Raw genomic sequence first — 5,364 nt, forward strand, 5'->3', positions numbered from 1 at the left:
CTGTGAAATTGGAGGACCCAATCCTTTTGAGTTTAAAAACGTGGCATAAACCACAAGATGTTTTTCTAAACTACGGTCTGTACTTTCATCTAACATCAATGAAAAAAAAGGGCTATCTAGCATTTTGGAAGTTTGTAGCTCTTCAAGGTACTGAGATATAGCAAAAAGGAATTCTTTTGCAGCCATGTGATTTGTATATGATGTGTACTCTTTGTTCTTTGGCATATTAGGCGTGTGTAAAGACATTGTAAACAAACAAAGAGATTCATATTTTGAAAGTGGTAGATCCTCTTGTACCATCCAATATACTAATTTCATAGTAGTGATGACTCTTTCTTTGTTCATATCATCAATGCATGCAATATGTTCTGTAATAGACTTCGCCTTCTTCTCATTTCCACATATCCACTTTGCCTGTGAGAGTTTATGAATGCTTGAATTAGCATGAACAATTATAGAATCATGCTGCAATGTAGAGCAACCAGTCCCAATTCCCCATGGCCCCATTGCCTTATGCATTTCACAATATATGCATTTCATAACTGTTTTTCCTTCATGCTTTGCCTCTCTCAACCACTTATACTTAGTTTTCCACTGATCACGAAACTCTCTTTTTACTTTCATTTTTCTTTTTTTTTGGGTGGTAGGTTCTCCGTGGTGAAATTCTTCATCACTTTTTTCATTATGCTGCAACATATCATATTCTTCATTATGCCCCAAGACATCTAAATCTTCATTTAGATCAAAATCATGATCTTCTTTATCAGGCAATGAAGCTTGACATGTATTAGACCATCCAAAAAAAAATTTGATAGAAAGTTGATTTCCTTTTTTTGAAGACATTTTTGATATATAATACCTATATAAAAAAAATAAAGTATTTAATATATATGAATTTCATTTCATCAAATTAAACCATATTAAAAAAATAATATTGCATTGTTACTCTACTGAAAATCCCAAACACTAAAAATAAATCTAAATAAATCATTTAATAAAACTATAAAAATACATCTTTAACAAATTCAATTAACTAATCCAACAAATAAAATTTTACAACAAAAATCCAAAACTAAACAATATAACAGCTGTTACAAGGAGAGGTCATTTATAAGTTTTTATTGTAGGGGGCCAGTGCCAGTGAAACAAAACAGTGAATTAGGGCCCAGGGGAATTACCAACAAAAAGGTCATGCGTCTGAGGACAGAGCTTACCTATAATAATAATAAATGTGACAGAATATTAATGTGTTGAGAAGATTTCTGCAAGCATGCAATCTCTGTAATAATAACAAATTGTTTTAATTCCAGACAACAAAATTGATGATCGTTTAAGATGGTAATCAAAATGCAGATTGATCGCCTGACAGAGTCACATAATATTGCAGGAAATTAGAACCAGGTTCTATTCCTGGACAGTTTTGGCAAATTAAGTAACTATGGGGTCACGAAGTACACTACGCTGCCACTGTCTGCTGCTATGGCCTGCTTATTGCGTGAGAGGGCAGGCAATATACCAACTGCTAGCCTCTGGTTTCTCTTACCGCGTAGATTTATTGCAGAGCAACTTCTTTTGTTTTATTTTTCTTATTAAATATATATATATATATTATAATTAACAATAAAATCATAATAATAATTTTAAAAAATATGTAATTTGATATTTTTTCATAATTAACTATAATTTATATATATATATATATAGATATATAATTTACAATAATTAAACATATTATAAAATAAGTTTGTTGGGTTTATAAAATAAGTTTGTTGGGTTTATAGACTTACCAATCATTTTATTTATAAAGGAAAAATACCAAATAATCTTCAAGCAACTTTAAAAATAAGTTAAATTGATCAATTTAAAAATCAATTAATCTTACCATCATATCAAAATAAATTACTAATAAGTTTTGATTCCAAAATTTTCATATTTTTTTTATAATTTTATTACAAGCGAAAGCATCATAATATTTAATTGCCGAGTTTCCATAATTAGAAATTAAAATAATCTTAAACTTTAATTGCTGAATGAAGGAAACAGAAAAATTGTTTGGCAGCCATATATCCATTACTGCCTCCAAAAGTAAAATAATGCAACATTTCGCTCTCCCCAAAAGTCAAACTGGGGCATAATTCCATCCAAAATGCTAAAATTTCGCCTCCTTAGAGTACACCAGCAGGAGACAATCAAATCTAATGTAGTTCATAGGGATTGCCATTTATATGGGTCCACCTAGAAAAAGACATGAAGCTCACTGTCTCGACATATATGTTAATGATCCATTCACAGAAGTAATGATTATATAATATTATAATTTTTTAATTAGTTGCTGGATGACTTTTTTTGTTCTGGAATTAGCCTCTTTAAAAAATGATCCATTCACAGAAGTAATGATTATATAATATTATAATTTTTTAATTAGTTGCTGGATGACTTTTTTTGTTCTGGAATTAGCCTCTTTAAAAAATTGGGTAGTCATAAATTTGTTGTGGTCCATATTAATTGTGGATGGGCATGTCACCTATTTGTTTCTTGAGAACATCAGTAATTGCTATCAAAAAATTGGAAGCGGTTTCTCCATCTCTCAAACCAAGAAACTATTTTTGGACAAAAAAAACACATTTCTGGTGCCAGAAACATTTCCAGACCTAGAAAATTGTCCTTGAAACGCTTTCAGGATGGCACAAACATCTTGGAAGTTTTCAATTGGTTTTGGAAACTGCTCAAGCTGTTTCTTACTAAATTTCCAGAAACAACTACAAACCACTGGCCGGTTTTTGTGATCTCATTCTTAATTATTATTTATAAAACATTAAGAAACTCACTTAGCCTAATCCTAAAATGGCTTACTAACCCTAACCCATCAAAATAACTTCCTTCTAGTTATTTTATTTGTTCTTAATACTCCAACAATAAAATCAGATATTTTAGAAATTAGAATCCTAAGAATTTCCTTAATAGAGCACTAGATGAAGCAACCTGAATCTAGATCTGGTGAGTTGGACGATTTCTGAATAGATTTCGCCGCTTCTGGTGGGAGGCCTAATGGCCGATATACTAATGGCAGAACCATCCCTGATATCTTGGGTCAAGAGCTGGGAGCAGAATCATTTTCACCGCCGTACTTGGCACCATCTACTAGAGCCTAGAGGAGAGATTTTAGTGAAGGCAGGGGTTCTCTATGCATCAGGAGGTGGCGGAATACTTCAAGATACAGGAAAGCTTTTTGTAAGTAATGTGTATATTAGTAGCATAGATTCATCTAAACCAGTGTGTATATTAGTTGCATAGATTTATCTAAAACTAGATGACCCAGAGAGAATGCAATTTCTAGTAATGTGTGTTCACCTTTCAAAGCGGCTGAATTGGCAGACGGGTGTATGGCCCTCCACAACGTTGGCATCTCAGGGCTCTGCGCGTCCTTCAACGACTGTAATGGAGCTCGTTTGACCCAACGTTCCAGCTCCTATGCAACCACGAATCGGCTTATGATCATCATTCGGCCATGGTATGGTAAGACTCTGCGGACAATGGTATGGCTTGTCAGCCTGAGACCTGAATAAGCTCTTCGACTCTGTTTCAATTACCAGTCGTTATGGGGTCTCTCTCACCCTTTCTGAGCTCTATGCGGCCGCATATGTGGCCCACCGTATTAGAAACCCGCTACTTCACACTTCAATCTTCGTTCATGCAAAAGATACAGCTCCTTCAGGCTTCACCCAGAACACATGTAGATCGGGATTCGGCTCTGTATGACCCAACACTGCTGCAAACTGTCGTGCAGGCTGGACACCAATACCATCAACCAAATTTAATAAAGCCATTAACAGCTCTCAGTGGATTGTTAATGCAACAGGGCTCAGAATTTATTTCAATTGGTGAAAGTTGGTGGACCGTGGACGCGTCACGCCAACTTACAACATACAGCGTACTACAGACGGTCCGATCCCGATTCCCGAATCCCGACTTGCACGCTGGAGCCTGGAACTTGTATGTTAAATATATATATAATATATATATATCAAAAAATTATTAAAAAAAAACTTAAAACTTTTCATTTACAAACCTGCCCGTCAAATTGACGGTTTTAAAAATTAATAGCCAGTTACGGTTGACGTGGATATTTGAAAGGTGAACGTATTTTACGTGTAAAATCGCTAAAAACGGGCAGACGGGCGTCAAATTTAACCCCTGCCAACGACTGTAGGAGAAACCTATAAAATTGATTTTCATTAAATCAATTCCAATTCCAACGACTGTACGAAAAACCTATAATAAAATTGATTTTCATTAAATCAATTCCAAATCCAACCACTGTACGAAAAACCTATAAAATTGATTTTCATTAAATCAATTCCAATTCCAACGACTGTACGAGAAACCTATAATAAAATTGATTTTCATTAAATCAATTCCAAATCCAACCACTGTACGAAAAACCTATAAAATTGATTTTCATTAAATCAATTCCAATTCCAACGACTGTACGAGAAACCTATAATAAAATTGATTTTCATTAAATCAATTCCAAATCCAACCACTGTACGTACATGTTTCGCCGTCTGTGGGAATCGAACCCACGACCACGTGGTTAAAAGCCACGCGCTCTACCAGCTGAGCTAAGACGGCTACATGAAATAAGAAACATAGAAAATGTATTTGACGTATTACAAATTGGATTTTAATCAATTCCTCTCTTTTCGGGATGAGATGAACTCAGTTAATCAGTCCGCTTGATTATACAGAGGAACACTGGAATGGCACGGTTTTTGTTTTCGGATTTGGCTGCTTTGTAAGGGTTTCCTTGGCTTCTGGTCTTATGTGATGGAATTTTTCCATTTAAAAACTTAGTTGCTATGCTTTATGGTTTTGGTGCAATAGTTCATTCAAATCTAAGTAGAAGTCTTCGTCTTCACTGTGGGCTTTTTAATGGTATCACTATGCGAAAGCGAAAGCCTCACATATATTTGTAGTTTTGTATATGTGTTACTTACATATAGGTGGACATATAAGGAAGTCAATTTCTGTATACATGCATATATACAAAATCAATCGTATCATACCTCTTTGTTTAACTGGAAGTAGTTATTAGGTTACCCAACTCTCATTGCATGGTTACAAGAATGCAGTAAATGCTTCTTCTTTTTTAATAATTAGTTTTCTATGCTTTAACTTAATTATTGAGTGTGGCAAAGCTTAATTTGCGTTCCCACTCCTACCTTAAGATGTTGTAAATGCTACTCCCTAGTACTTAAAGAGTTGGCTGCACACTCTTGTCACCATCTAGATCTTGTAATAGCCAAGCCTTCATGGGGGAATTTACTAGGCACACTAAAGGGTTGCTTTGAATCCTAAGAGTCG

General features: G+C 34.5%; 1 non-coding gene across 1 annotated transcript; it reads right to left on the reverse strand.

Annotated features, from left to right (window-relative positions):
- Nucleotides 1-4,559: 4,559 nt before the first annotated feature.
- TRNAK-UUU (transfer RNA lysine (anticodon UUU)) lies at nt 4,560-4,632 on the reverse strand. The gene has a single exon. It is a non-coding gene; the product is annotated as a tRNA-Lys (tRNA).
- Between the last annotated feature and the right edge of the window lie 732 nt (nt 4,633-5,364).

The sequence above is a fragment of the Pinus tabuliformis genome, chromosome 3_1, assembly GCF_031772625.1.
Source record: "Pinus tabuliformis cultivar Carrire ecotype Pingquan chromosome 3_1, CPIR1, whole genome shotgun sequence".
NCBI lineage: Eukaryota > Viridiplantae > Streptophyta > Pinopsida > Pinales > Pinaceae > Pinus > Pinus tabuliformis.